Here is a 16,649-nt window from a genome sequence, read left to right on the forward strand (position 1 = left end):
TTGTCTTGCACCATTGATGCAGGCTTCTCTAAAGGTGGAACTAGATCTGCAACTGGATCAAGTGGGATATCTTGAGCATCCACCACTGGATCTGCAGCTTGATCAAGTGTAGTATCTTGAACTTCTACCACTGGATCTACAACTGGATCAAGTGGAACATGTTGAACATCGGCTACTGGTGCAGCATTGTCAAGAACTTGATCACCAGGTGGATGCATTTGTTCAACAGAGGCAGTCCTTCATCACTAACTTGCATCCTCTCAACTTGGTGTTAGTCAACGGCATCATAATCAAGCTGCATGTTCAACTTACCAATTGGCACAAATAGATCTCAAGTTCATATTGCTCCAACAGTTGAAATGGAAAAACATGTTCCCTGAAAGATACATCCCTGCTGACAAGAAAAGACTTGGTGTCAAAATCAAATAGTTTATAACCTTTTTGAGTTTCGATTTAACTAAGAAACACAGTCCTTCTTGCCCTTGCACTGAACTTATCTCCTCTTAGCAAAGTGCTAGCAAAACACAAACAACCAAACACCTTTAAATTCTCTAATGTTGCTTCTTTACCAAAGAGTAAAGAATATGGAGTCCTACCTTTCAGAATAGAGTTAGGAAGTCTATTAATCAAGTAGACTGCAGTTTTGATGCAATCACCCCAAAATCTGTTGGGCATGTATGATTGCAGTTCCAGTGCCCTTGCCACTTCCAATATATGTTTGTGCTTTCTTTCAACTATACCATTCTGTTGAAGGGGTATAGGGACAACTGCTTTGGTGTATTATGCCATAAGACTGTAGCAATGCATCAGATTTAGCATCAAAACACTCAGCATTATTATCAGTTCTTATCACCTTAACAGTAGTATTAAACTGATTCTTTATCATACATAGAAAACTAGTCAATACAACTACCACCTCTACCTTTGACTGTATCAAACAAGCCCAGGTATATCTACTAAAATCATCAACAACGATAACAAAGTAATGCTTCTTGTCATAAGTGGGGCACCTTGTAAGGTCCCCAAACATCTAAATGCAGTAATTCAAAAACAATGGTAGTTCTAGTAGTACTAATAGGAAATTTTAGTCTATGTTGCTTTGCTAAGGGGCATATTTCACAACACTGCAGCAAAACATCTCCTGCTCTACCTTTGAACCTTGGAATATGTGTCATTGTATTTGATGATGGATGTCCCAGTCTCTTATGCCACAACATAGTCAATTTATTGTCATCAACAACTGTTATTCCTGATGTAGGTTGTATTGATCTCCTTAAGATGTACAGTCCATATCTTTTTCTACCAATCCTTATCACTCTCCCACTGAAGAGCTCCTGAAACACACAGAAATCAGGATAGAAACCTACCATATAGTGAAAATCTCTTATTATCTTTGACACAGACATCAAGTTAAACTTAAAGTCTCGTACATGTAGTACATCTTCATAAGTTTGGTTCTCAAAACATTAAATCTCTTATGTGAGCAATGTGAGATCTATTCCCTGTGGAAGTTTGCACCCCTACATTTCTTCCTTCACCTACTGATCTAGGATTAATCAGTATTTCCTTGCAATGAGTGATATAATGAGATGCTCCTAAGTCTATTATCCAATCTATTAAACAAGCACTGGATAATAAAGTACTCATACCTGCCATGTTAGAGTGATAGTCACTTGTTTCACTTGTCTCAGCTTTGCTCAGCTTTGCTCAGAAAATTCAGCAATTTCTGGTACTAGTCCTCAGTGAAGAAATGGCCTTGTCCTTGAGAGAAGCTGGAACTGGTACTTGCTTCAACAGATGCATTTTTTGTGTTGGCATAGGACCTAGTTTCTCCAAAATGTGGCTTCTCACCAACAGGTTCTAGTTTCTTCTTACTCTTAAAGTCTGGTGGAAAACCAGTAATTCTGTAGCAGTTTTCCTTAAAATGACCTTTATACCCATAATATTCACAAATTATCCCAAATACTGATCCTAGAACTGGACTTTTTTTTTTCATTTCTTGTCGTCTTCCAGCAAACAAGGTCAAGGACTCATTGTTTGTATTCATAACTCCTAAGCATCTCTGACTTTCCTCTTGAATTGCAAGAGAATAAGCCTCATTTATGGTGAGAACATGTCTTTTGAAGGATTGAACTTCTCAACTGGTTGTAACTGTCATTCAATCCTACTAGGAACTGCAATAACCTTTGGCTTGTCATATGTTCTACATAGGGCTTAGACTCTTCACAATTACAAGATGGAGCTAGTACTAGCACATCCATTTCATCCCAATAAGCCTTCAATCTAGTGATGTAGAGAGTAATAGAGTCTGTATTCTGTCTCAATATTCCTATTTCATTCCACAAATGATAAATTCTAGTAAGGTTAGATTTTTCAAACCTTTCTCTGAAGTCTTCCCATACTTTTCTCACATTCGATGCATACGACACTACTTCTGATGCAACAGTGCTGCAAATCCACGATAGCACCACCGCATTGTACCTCTCCCACTTCATTGCTTGATCTCATTTGTATGCATTTTTCAAATAGGTTCCATCAATAAAACCTAGCTTGTTCTTCACCAACAAAGATACTTTCATTGACCTACTCCACAATGCATAGTTTTCTGGACCAGTAAGTCTAATCGAATGCAAAGCAATCCCAGGAGTATCTGAGGATTGCAAATACAATGGATGATTATGATCTACATCTGCAGATTTTGCATTTGTTCTCTGAATTAGCAATATCTCCCATTTTGAACTAGTTTAATCTGTGATTTCTAACACTCAAGCAGTAGGATCTAAATCTGTTCTGATACCATGTGAAAAACTAGCTAAAACTGGATTGAAACAACCTTCATTAACACATATTCAGTGAACTATGAAGAGAGTTCACAGAGAAGAAAAGGAAATTGTTTTCATTGAATTGGAAAATATCTGACCTTGCTTACAAGTTGTGTGCAGGGGCAGATTTAGCTAATTATATGGGGGGTTCCCGGGAACCCCCATGTATTTGTGCGGATCCTGTATTTGTACTGAAAAATTCAGCAAATATATAAAAAATACTATTTGGGAACCTCATTAACAAAGTGTGTTGTTGGTCTAGTGGCAAAAAAGAACTCTTAAAGCTTTGCTTCTTTTGGTCAAGGGTTCGAATCCCTTGGTCACCCGTAGGTCTTTGCTTTGTCTTTTTATTTTTTATTTTTTTTAATTTGAAATGGGTTGGAACCCACATGTATCAAATCCTGGATCCGCCTCTGGTTGTGTGCTCGAGTGAACTATATATGCTTGCATATGACAGCTACAATCCAGCTGTACAATTAAAGGAAAAGTCTATACTGCCCTTGACCAATAACCGCCTCTCTAACCAACTAGTTTTAGAGTTAGTTATAACTAACTCTCCCGCATGTTCTGCTGCTGACTCAGCTTCTGTTCCTTGATCTTTCGTTGTTCTGGGATTTGCATAAATGATTTTCACCACCCAATTTTTTAGTGGGAGGGAGACAATCACTCTACAATTCTTTTATTATTCTATTTTTTAAAAGAATAATTGAACCAGCGAAGTAAGTTTTATAGAGATCAATTCAGTCATAGTTAATTTTAACTGATATTGTCACAATTCTGATGTTGCCATTGATATCGTTCAGACTCCATGATCACGGCGCATTAGTACTCATTAGCAAGCTTATGGTGATTAATAATTTCAAATATTTTCCTGCCATAGTCTGCACTTGTTTATTCTAACTAAATGATAGATCCAAATTCCTGTATTGCTATCTTTGAAGGCCATTAAAGATTTATTTGAAGACCAAAATTGATACATGCAAATGTGCATGGTACCTGAAACTTCCAAACTGCCAATCCTACTTTTGAGCCCCTTGGCGGCTACCACCTGAGTTCTGACTATACACAACTTACCCACCCACCCACCCACACTCTACCGACATCCCAACCCCACAGAATTTTTTAAGAAAAAAAGAATGTTAAAATCAAATGCAGATGCAAGGTTATAAAAACTAACTTTGATAAATAAATAAAAAGTGGCCTTGATCAATTGTGTTAATAAAAAAATAAAAATAAAAATCAACTTCAACTTCAAATACGTTTTATTTTATTTTAATCCAGCTATTGTCCTAACTCCTAACGCTACTTAGGTTTGATTTCGCGAGAGATATTTATTTGTCAATATACATGCAAATGCGGAATTTCATTGTTTGCAAATAATAGTTTGAAGATTAGTACTTGCAAATACTTGTGAAATAGAAACTTGTTCGAAGAGTCCGTATTCTAATTAGTAAAACAATGATTTGTCACCCATAAACTTTTAATTTTTTTCTAGTGAATTCATATCGTTAGTTACTTGAATGTTCATTCGAAGACGGACCTACCAACATCCCAACCCAACCCAAAAGAAAAAGAAAAAAATGTAAATGTCATTACAAATGCAGGTACATGGTTAATAAAAACTAATTTTGAAAAATAAAAGCCAAATCTTGTAATCTTTTATTGCACTGTAAAGTGATAACAAAAGACTCTCCACTTCGGAATAAAAAGGAAGGATTATGTATAGTATTACTACATTTTATTCTCCTTATCCGATTAGCACTTCTTGTAGGAATAGTATGTTTAGAAAAGCACATTTCTTTTCGCGTTTTTATTCCTCTGGAGTGGGACAATTAAAGGTTCTCCAAATTCTTATACTTGTTCACCACTATATATCCTCACTTTATGTGGCCAATTTTCCACTCTAAAAAATGGATTTTTGCTATGGATTTAGGATAACTTAAAAATAATTACTCCCTCTGTTTCAATTTATGTGAACCTATTTCTTTTTTAGTCCGTGCCAAAATGAATGACCTCTTTCCTAATTTAGAAATAAATTCACTTTATGAAATGATTTACAGCCACACAAATATTCAATACTTATTTTGAACCAGAAGTTTCAAAAGTCTTCACTCTTTCTTAAATGTCGTGTCCAGTCAGATGAGTTCACATAAATTAAAACGGAAGGAGTATTATACTTACAAACTTGCCTAACTCGAGGATAACAATAACAACAATGTAATTTCATAAAAGGGATCTAATGAGGTAGAGTTTACATAGATCTCACCCCTACCTTGAGAGGTAGAGAGGTTGTTTCGATTAAAAAAACTTTATTTTGATTTGTACATGATATCTAGCTCATCCTCGATACCTACTTTCTCTGACACGATGAATAATTATGTTTGAAAATACAAACAACAACAACAACAACAACAACAACAACATATCCAGCGTAATTTCACAAGTGGGGTCTAGGTCTAGGAAGGGTAGAGTGTACGCAGACCTTATCCCTACCTCAAGGGTAGAGTATCCACCAAGGATTGAATAGATGAAAAGAAATCACCTAGTGTTTTTATCTCTGCTGGATTTGAATCTGAGACTTCATAATTTTTAACTCACTTCATTGATCACTAGGCCACACACTTGAGTGCACTACTCCTTAATTATAAAATGGGTAATATTTGTTTTGCTCCTCAATTATTGATCACTTCTGATTTTGGTCCTTGTGATATATGGTTCAATATATTTAACCTTTAATTAATTAAAATGTATATTTTTTGTCCCTTTATTTAAGAAAATGTTATATTTGGATTATTTTTAGAAGTACATTACCCTCAAATATATATATATATATATATATATCTGGAGTAACAATATAAGCTTAACATAACAAATGATTAATTAAATGGTGATACATTTAATAATTCTGAAGATTTATGAATATTCACAAGCAAAGGAATCAAACATGACCAATTCAAATAATTAAAAGTTAATTTAAATATGTTTAGTTAAATATCGCAAAAGTTAAAACTAAAATTTACCAAATAACTGAGGGACTAAATTTCTTGAAAAGTCATACTAAAAGAAAGACATGATGTGATTATCTTAAGAGTAAAAAGTCATATATTAAAATCAAATAAGACGGATACATAAGTGAATGACAAGTTCCTCAGTCATCATGCGTTAATCCTTTATAGGCACATACATGAATTAGTTTCATACACTGAACATTGAACTTCTATTTTTTGGATTTTAATACATAACTGTGAAAATGAAATAGTCGACAGACATATTATATAGTAGTATTATATATATTACATATACAGAGGTGTGGGGTCGGGGGTATGGTTGAATCCTGAACATAAGATCAAGAGATTGGCTTATAAGTTGCTAAGCGGTTTTCGGTTTTTTTGAGTGTTTGGCTGGTCAGCTTATAAGTCATTTTGTGTTTAAAATAAGCCTAAAAAAATAATTGAATCCGTTTGGCTTAGCTTATCTAAAGCAGCTTATAAGCTGAAACCAACTTATAAGACAAAAAAAATAAGTTGAACTACCCAACTTTTTTTTTTTTTTTTGGCTTATAAGCTGAAACAGCTTATAAGCTACTTTATTTAAGCTCATCCAAACAGGCTCCAAATCAAGTATGACGTACTAGTTTACTATATTTATATTCTTTTGAGGGAAAGCATATATAACTTGGTATTTGTTCATGTCAGAAGATGAAATCAGAACAAAATGCTACTAGTATTTTGTTATTATGCCATGAAGTCGCAGGTTATATGATACAAATCAAATGCTCCAAGAGTTCAATGTCTAAACACACACACACCCCAAAAAAAAAAAAAAAAAAGAGAGAGAGAGAATAGCGACGGACAGAGTCTTCAGATATCACTAAGGGCTTGTTTGGTTGGGGAACAAGTTATCCCGGGATTGTTATTCCACTCTCTATGTGGGATAATATAACACTCTAATATCGGGATACTAATCTCGGGATTAGTTATCCTGTGGTTTTATCCCAACCAAACGTGAGATAAGATGGTACTAAATTTTTATCCCAGGACTATTTTTGTTTATCCATCATACCAAATGACCCCTAAGGGTGTGTTTGGTACGAGGAAAAAATGTTTTTCTAGAAAATATTTTTCGAAAAATAGGTGGGTTTCTCACTTATTTTTTAGTGCTTGGTAAGTAAGCAAAAAAATATTATTTCAAGAGTATCTATATGTAATGGAGCAAAAAACTATGAGGTTGGGATGGTCAAGGGGTGGGGGTTGGGGGCGTTGGGTGGGTTGGGGAGGAGACAATGATCTTAGAATGTCATTTATGATCTTGTTTTCCGTACCTTCATTAGGGAAGTCATTTTCTTCATTTTTATGGAACTTGCTTTCCTAGAGAAAATGTTTTTCAAAACATTTTGACAAACCAAACATAAAAAGTTGGACCAGACACACCCTAAATAATGAAATATTATAGTTAATTTTATTTAATGACGATTATTAAAAAATCATATTGGCAGCTATTTAGCGAGAAATCAACGATGAATTTCATAGCTACTTTCGAATTTTTATTCCGTAGTGTAATTGCTATAATACAAGTACAAATAAGACAGGCAACCTAATATAACTGATAGTGTAACATTTATTTATACTTTTAATAGTGCATGTTGTATGTTTGAAATTAAAGCATGTTTAGTTGATTAACCAACATATATGGAAGTGAAAACGATAGAAGAGAACATGAATTAATTTATGAATTAATTTATTTTGTTCAGGAAGTGGCAACTTGGCAATTAATTATATACGTACAACGGATGGTGCAAAAGCTGCCCAACTAAAACTTCAGAACTATATATATATATAGTATTACTATCTCAAAGTACTACTTCAAATTTTTACTTATAGAGATTATTTAACTTGGATTTTATAAAGAACCTAAATCAAGCACTGAATAAGCTACAATCTCGTTTAAATCTTAAAGCAAAAGTTAGGATTGGTCAGAAGTATCAATTGGCCATTTTTATCTTTTGCTTTTCTGGATTCGTGATGGATTTGGAATTAGATTTGGGGGCATATATCTTGTACCTATGAATTCTTATTTTCGTCGTCTATATAATAATAATTCATTGTTGTCATAATTGGAAGCAGAAAAATTAATACACAACAAAAGAACATTCCCTTTGTTAAGAATTTGTTGCCATATGGGCAAAGCTACATTGCTTTACTAGCAAAAATACCCGCATAAATATCAAAATGAGAATGATATATTAGAACTAACTAGTTTTTGTACCCGCGCAATGTGCGGTCAATATTAGATGAAACTAATAATAGCAAAGTTTTACTATTTATTTAAACATATTAAAATGTAATTGTCTCAATAAAGTTGCATAATCTAGGATTTATTTACTTTAGTCATATTTATTTATTTTAACTCCCACTTGGTGACCAAATTGTTTTCTAGTTCCAGTTGTAAAAATCAACAAAATGTTATAAAAAAATTAGAGGCTTTTGATCAAGGCATGAAAGTAACTGTTGAATAATTGAGAGCTTTTAACATATTGGGTCTATTAAGGATTGATGTTGAAAAAGCTTTCCCCTCCTCCACTAACACCTAAAAAATACAGCTCATATTCTAAAAAAATATTTTTGCCATAACAAAAAATGACCCAACAATAATCAATACTTCTTTCGTAAAACCTATTTCCTTTGCAAGTTTGCAGTCATTAAAACGGTTTTGTTAGATTACACGACACTCCATGATTCAACCAACTACTAAAGAGATTAAAACCCGATTAGTGGTTTGGTTTGACTTGGTTTGGTGTTGAAAAAAAAAACCCGACCATAATTGGTTTGGTTTGATTTTAGCTAAAAAAAGTCTAACCGAACCTAACCAACCCGACATTACATGTATTCAATTTTTAAAATATTTTATACATAAAAATATTTATTTTTAATGTAATTTATAAATATTTTAAAAAATTTCGTAATTTTTTATCTATTATCATTTTATTCAAGCTTGAACTTAGAATTTTGAATGTCAATAAGTTTTATATCCTATGGATATTAGTAACTCATATAAAGTTCAAACCAAAACCAACTCAACACTAATACTAACAAAAGAAATTCAATTTACCACTAGGAATGACAATAATGTTGGATATGTATTCTTTAGTTTTGCATAATTGGTTTAGAGAGTGAAAATACATAACTTAAGTTTTTTTTTCTTGTCATGTAATTAATACTTATTAGCCGTAGTTATTTTAGCATGACTTAGTATTTTTAGATTATGTCATTTTCTTTATGGCTTATTAATTAACAATATTTGTTTTAACCGATTTTATTATCTTTTGTTGAATATTTTAATACAATGTCATCACTCTTCTCACATTTTGTGTTATTTTCTTATGAAACACCTTAATTGTATAGTTATATCTTACTAGGACTAAAGAAATATTTGAACTAAATGTTATATGTTTTGTATTCCGAAACAAACCCGAAAAACCCGAGAAAACCGAATAACGCGAGAAAACCCGAGGTTGAAAAACCCGAATTTTATTGGTTTGGTTTGTTGTATAAATTAAAAAACCCGACGCAATTGGTTTGGTTTGGTGTTTAAAAAATCCGAACCAACCTGATCCATGTACACACCTAATTACATTAGCAGAAAGTAGAGGGCTTTAAAGACATGAATACCTGAAAAATGCAACTCATATAGATAGGTTAAATGATTTTTTTTATTTTTATATATAAATATCACTCCAAAAAATGGTTAGAATTTGATTCAAAAGATAACTAATTGTAAGTTCATACCAATTCACAGAAGCGAAACTTACAAAATTTAAGAACAAACATCAAGTTGCAAACCTCACATGCAGATCTGTTGTGTTCCCTGGACACAGAACGACCACGAACTGTGGAAACACTCCGCCCAATCCCAATTTTTAACAACGGAACCTCTAGTAACCCTCTGTCTCCTCTCTTCTGCAACACCAAAATTCTCCTTTTCTTTGAGTTTAACTTCGTCATTGTCGATGCAGAAGAGAGAATTGTCGCATTTTATTGGAGAATTCTAAATCAATCTCCAGTTTTGACGAAGTTATAGTGCTAATCATCATAACACTGTAAAACCGTAATGAGAAGTTATGATCAAATTCAAAAGTCTCAGTTAGATATTTAATACACCAAATAATAAAATGTTAGAAATAGAATATGATTTTGGTAAAACAGTGTATACCGAGTATTATTTGTACTTAAGAGCCCAACCTTTGATTGATCACCCTGCATTTACTTTGAGGAGCATTGCTAATGCACTTGGCTGAGTGACTGAGAAGATAGACAGAGTGCGAGGACATATATGAAGAATTTCGTTTGGTTCTTTTGAGTTAAGCCCATGCAGGAAGTGGTCCTCGACACTGAATATCCTAATTGCTTTTGAAGTGTTTCTTGTAGCATTCAGGTCTAGAGTCTTGTATAGTTTTGAAGATGAAGAGAATGAAAACGGTATTTCTTGATAATGATAAATTTTAAAACTGTAACAAACAGTTGTAAGTGATTTCAAATTGAATAACCTAACTGCTTAGGATATTGATTTGGATGAATATAAATTTAAAATTAAAGAGCAAAAATGTGTATTTGAGTTGCTAAAAATTAGGAGGAACCCCTAAAAACTGGTCTTTGTTGCCCACATTTTCCTGGAAATAAAATCTGGTATAAAGGAGGCACTAACGTGTTTTGTTGATTTTTAAAAACTTTTAAAATTTGTAGTTGCTATTAAGAAGGATTTTTTTTTAAAGTGATTTGCTTTGGAGTCCCTGATTATTTGCTTAAAATTTTTGGAAACGTGGGTTTTGTTTTTATTTATAAAGGAATTTAAAAAATGCAATTTTTTTTTTTGCCCTTACTGTGTAATTGATCCTTGCAGTTTTTTTTTTTTAATTCTGTATTTTTAAATGTTGATTTTTGTGGTGATGACACTTTTCATCCCACCATTCTTTTGCCTCTCCTATTATATTTAGATAGATTATAACTCAATATAACAAACACTAAATAAAGTAATAACTTGTTATAATATGTTAAATTATATTGACAAATATAAATAATTTATTTTGTGATCAATATGCAACTTAAAATTTTATTTGATATTTTGCTTACTCTTATCTAATCAAAGTGGTTTTATTTTACCAAATTTTAAAAGTTATGAGTATAAATTTATATGATCTGAATCTTCTGAACATCTGACAATTTCTTTCCATTTCTTTTCACATGAAAGCTACCCAAAAAGGACCAAGTTGTCTTTTACCCTCTCTACTTTTCTTTCAAAACATCTTGTGAACCTTTCTTCTCTTTTGCTCTTTTTTTTATTATTAACTTTATTCGTTTTTTCCTTCTGAGCCCATTTTGCATCTGTTTGTACTTGAGATATAATTATTATAAATCATCCCAAAAAAAATGGATCCAGGATTTGAAGTCAACGTGGCACCACTAAATTATTTGGTCTCGTTAGACATAGATGAAACCTGCTATGACAACTGACGATAGCTGTTGGACTAAAACGGCTCAAAGGTACTCTTAACATGATGTGATATTGTCCATTTTGGGCCAAGCCCGCACGATTTTCCCCAAAAGGCCTCACATCATTAAGAGTATTCAACTCCTTATAAGCAACTCCTTTTTCTTTTCAGCTACCAATGTGATACTTAATTCGCACACCCAACAATCTCCCCCTCGAACTAAGTTCCACACGACTCATTACGGGTCAGAGATTCAACGTGTCAATGTGCCACCCAACATCGTCAGAGTATTTACGGCCACTGAAGCCCAAAGGTTGTTTATGCGTCTTCAAAGCTACGGGTAAAGGTTGTAAACCGGTCCATAGACGGGCAAAGGCACTAAGCCTGGCCCCACGCCACACTCCGCTGCCTTCATACTCGTCCCACCAAACCATTGGCTCTGATACTAATAATTGTTAGATTTTTGGGTTTTCCCTTCCTATGTGGAATTAGATTAATAAAACTCAATCCAATTTGGACCAAGCCACTTTTGCCCAAAAAATATCCTCTATATATAGGATCAATTTAGGTCTTATTTTCATAACACAAGAGTGAATTCATAGCAGCCATATAGAGAGAAAAACGTGATAGAGAAAGCAGATTTTCGTCCAGCAATTTTCTGCTACAGCAATCCACTTTAAATTGTGTTTCCCGATTCGTTAACCGTTGGATCGTGCTGAAATTTGAACTGGAGGTTCTCAACATCCGGTTCTTCGATTTCAACGGTAGAGATTGAATGTTGTGCTCTGTATCTTCAGTTTTCGAGTACGAACAGTAGCTCGGTTTTGGGGTTGATTTCTCTCCTTTTCTTCACTAGTTCTAGTGCTATCTTTTATGTATTGTTGCTCCGTGCTTGGCTTTATTGTTGTATCCATTTAGAGAACATTGTTGTAACTCTTTTTTATTATTGTGGAGTTTTTGTGGGCCGGAGGTTCCGCGGATGTTTCCTCTTCACCTTGAAGGGGTTTTACCACGTAAATTTGGTATCTCTTGCATTCAATTTATTTTTGCTTGCTTTGCTATTTTATTATTGGTATAGTTGCTAGCCGGATTTCCATTTGTGCTAGTGTTTATTGTCTTCTCTTGGTTCAAATAGTGTGGGAAGTTTTGACTTGGGTATTTCTTCCGTTGTTACCTCGTCGTGCAATTTGGTTATTGCTTGTTTCTTCCCAACAAAGTGGTATCAGAGCTTGTGGTTGTATTTGGTTATGTTGATCGTCTATTTGAATGATGGAGGAAAATATGAGCAAGATGGTTTGCTTAAATAACAGTAATTACCATATTTGGAAAAGCAAGATGAAAGATCTTCTATTTGTCAAGAAATTACATTTACCTGTGTTTGCTTCTAAGAAACCCGAGTCTATTGAAGATGAGGACTGAGAATTTGAGCACTTACAGGTTTGTGGCTATATTAGGCAATGGGTTGAAGATAATGTTCGAAATCATATTGTGAATGAGACAAATGCTAAAAGCTTGTGGGAAAAGCTCGAGACACTTTATTCTTCAAAGACTGGCAATAATGAGTTGTTCCTACTGAAACAATTGATGAATATTAGATACAAAGAGGGCAGCCCTATTTTTTATCATATCAATGATTTTCAAGGTGTCCTTGATCAGCTGTCTGGAATGGGTGTCAAGTTTGATGAAGAAATACAGGGACTTTGGCTTCTTAATACTCTGCCAGACTCTTGGGAAACTCTTCGAGTTTCTTTGACTAATTCTGCTCCCAGTGATGGTGTAACTATGGAATATGCTAAGAGTGGTGTTTTGAATGAAGAGATGAGAAAAAAATCTCAAGCTTTGTTTTCTTCAACTGCATACTCCGATGTTTTGGTTACTGAAGACAGGGGGACAAGTAACTTCAAAGGTCAGAATGAGAGAGGCAAAAGTAGAAGCAAGTCAAGATCCTCCAGGTACAAGAATCTTACATGTGACTATTGTCACTTGAAAGGGCACATCAAGAAACATTGCTACAAGTTTAAGAGAGACTAGAAAAAGCAAAAGAAAGATGGAGATAATGAAAAATGTGTTGTTATTGTTGCTGAAAATGATCTTCTTGTTGCTTGTGGTAAAAATGATATCAATCTTGTTTGTGATGAGTCTACCTGGTTTGTGGATTCAAGTGCCACTTATCATGTCATGCCAAAGAAGGAATTATTTTCTTCTTATACTTCGAGTAATTTAGGAATATTACGAATGGGAAATGATAGTGAGGTTGAGGTATTTGGTATTGGCACAGTTTGCTTGAAAAGTAAGAATGTGTCACGACCCAGCCCCGTGGGCCGCGACTGGTGCCCTATTTGGACACTCAAACAGACTTACGTACCAGATCGACATATCAAAATTTTATTCAAACTGAACATACGTCATTTAAGCAAATGCTGAAAACAAGTATCATCTTAAGCAGTCGCCCGTACAAAAACATCATATCCAAATCCGATAGATTGGCGGAATACATATCGCCAGATACACACACATATACAAACAAATGGGCCGTTTTGGCCATAATAGTAAACGGGGCCACACTAAGACGAAATCATAATCACAAACGAACAAACATGACCCATGACCCACATATATGACTACAGGCCTCTACAAAACATAACAGAAGCATATGACGGGACAGGGCCCCGCCGTACCCAAATAGTCATATATATACAGAATATATGTAGCAGAAGATATGTACCAAAAGTATGAGCTCCGAATCAAAAGGAGTAATCCAAGTGGCAGAGTATGTATCCTATACTGGGGAATCACCAAAATGAACGTTTGTACCTGCGGGCATGAAACGCAGCCCCCGAAGGAAGAGGGTCAGTACGAAATATGTACTGAGTATGTAAAGCATGAAATAATGAAGTCAGAATCATAACCAAAGTGAGGAGTGCAGAATATGGATACCGAAGAATATATCAATATCTGTGCAGAAGACACACACACACACACACACACACACACACACACACACACACACATATATATATATATATATATATATATATATATATATATATATATATATATATATATATATATATATCATGCAAATAAAAATCGTGCATAAGGCTCAGGAACGTGGTCGCCACTCCGACGCTGGCGCCACAACACATCATACTCCAGAAAGTTTCAGATCTCCGTACAAACCCCGAACACATCATATCATCATAACGTATCACAACGCCAAAACATGTCATATATCATATCACATCATAATGCCGTATATAAGCGGAACCCGACCCTATGGCGAGGCCTCGGGAACCGTAACACATCATACTGCCGAATATCACATAGTGCGCACGATCACAAAACCGGTCCGGGATCCGGCGAACGATATCATAGTAGTAGGCACGAGCGGAGTAGTGCGGAAACCATATGCATACACATATTTAAATAAATTCCAAGACTCGACGGGTAAATACATATACATACTGATATTAAAAAGGCTCAAGGTAGGCATCTAGTCCATCGGAAATTAATATACAAAAGTTACGGACTTCCAAATTACAAAACTTTCGAAAACACATCATAGGTCATTTTCTGAAAATTTAGCATCATCCATATTGAGGAACTTTCAAATAACATTATAGGGTACTTCGAACAGAGTCTTAGAATCATATGCACATATCCTAAATATACATATCCAAACTTCGGCCATATCGAATATTTTTCAAACCATATCTGGAAACATATCGACTAATACTTCAAACATCATAAGTATGTGACAAGTCATATGGAATAGTTTATGGAAATCAAAGACATAGGCCATCCTAGTGGCTCTAGGAGTAGAATTTTTCTTTGGAGCATACATATTTGTCATTCATTTATTTCATAAAGGTCATGCCAAAAAGGAAGAACGGTAAGCTTTACATACCTCGATCGCTCACTACCAAATCTCGATCACTCGCCAAACGAATCCCGACTCAGGTCTCGGGCTCTCCAATATCTACAATAATATTATCAATTTCTAAAAATTATCTACTAGTACTTAGAATTTTTAATTTTAATTAGTATTTGTCTACCGAAATTTCGGCAGCACCTCCCCTGTAAATTCAACATCCCCGAGAATTTAACTCGGCCAAATTCGTCAACAACCATACCAACAACCAAACCAATAACATCAAAACCAATTTAAAATGCATTCCAACACTAGTAATCTTCCTTTCAACATAATCCACCGACATTCCATTCAACTACGGATTTTTCAAGCCAATATCGACACCTACACATTCATTACCAACTCAAGACCATTCAAGTGCAATTCAAAGCATTTCATACCATTTTACAAAATATACAAAAATCCCACCAAGACTAGAATTCATCCGAAATCTCCAACCTTCGACACAACATTCACAACACATTTTTCATCTTTCCATCTCATCAACAACAACCACCATTTACACTTTAACAATTCATTTCCATAATTACATAAACTATATTAAAATCACAAAATTTCCTAGAACAACTTAACAACCAATTTTTCATACCAACTTGAACTAATGTTCTTCCATTTGCATAAAAAGGCCATTACAACACAATTGACATAATAAATAAATTTTTAATCATTTCTCTCCATCCACCCATTTTCGGCCACACACCCACATACCCATAACACAAGATTTTCATACTCTACATTCATTCCCACATACTACAACATATATATAAAATTCTTCCAAGCTAAAAAGAGTAGAATCTTACCTTTTCCAAATTCTTCACTTTGTAAAAAAAGTACTCTTTTGCTTCCAAATTTGTATCACCTTGAAGAGGGTTTCCAACTTAGTGTAAATTCAAGAATAATTTAGTTTTTGCATCAAAGATTTGTGGGCAACAATTTTTTTTTTCTTTCTTGTAGCCGAATGCCCCTCTCTTTTTTGCTCTAATTTTTGTGTTCTTGAAAGTTCTTCTAAAATGAAGAATAAATGGTCCCCCTTCCTTTAATATACATGGGTTTTACTTTAAATGTGGGCTTGGCCGGCCACCCCAAAATTTTTGGGCCCTTTTTGTTTTTTCATTTAGGCTCAAATTGTTGCGGGTCTTATTTTAAAATTCCCGAAACTAGTTTCTAAAATTTCCCATTTTGACCTTGACCTTCCTCCATATTTCCACGTCAACAATTCATAGACAACACACATATATTAAATAAAGATCAAACTATGACCTTATTTCTTACAAGTCAAAATTATTTCGAATTTTCCGAATATGCGAAAATGCGGGATATAACAGAATGGTTCGAGGTTGGTTCTTAACAATGTCAAGCATGCTCCAGATGTTCGTCTGAATTTGATTTCTGTCGAAAAGCTTGATGATGA

At 34.3% G+C, this 16,649-nt stretch overlaps 1 long non-coding RNA gene across 1 annotated transcript; it reads right to left on the bottom strand.

Moving 5' to 3' along the window:
* Nucleotides 1-13,867: 13,867 nt before the first annotated feature.
* On the bottom strand, nt 13,868-16,220 carry LOC132599776 (uncharacterized). Its single transcript, XR_009567005.1, has 3 exons — nt 16,039-16,220; nt 15,215-15,286; nt 13,868-14,121 (listed from the first exon to the last, which is right to left on the bottom strand). It is a non-coding gene; the product is annotated as an uncharacterized LOC132599776 (long non-coding RNA).
* Nucleotides 16,221-16,649: the final 429 nt, after the last annotated feature.

The sequence above is a fragment of the Lycium barbarum genome, chromosome 6, assembly GCF_019175385.1.
Source record: "Lycium barbarum isolate Lr01 chromosome 6, ASM1917538v2, whole genome shotgun sequence".
In the NCBI taxonomy this organism is placed as follows: Eukaryota; Viridiplantae; Streptophyta; class Magnoliopsida; order Solanales; family Solanaceae; genus Lycium; species Lycium barbarum.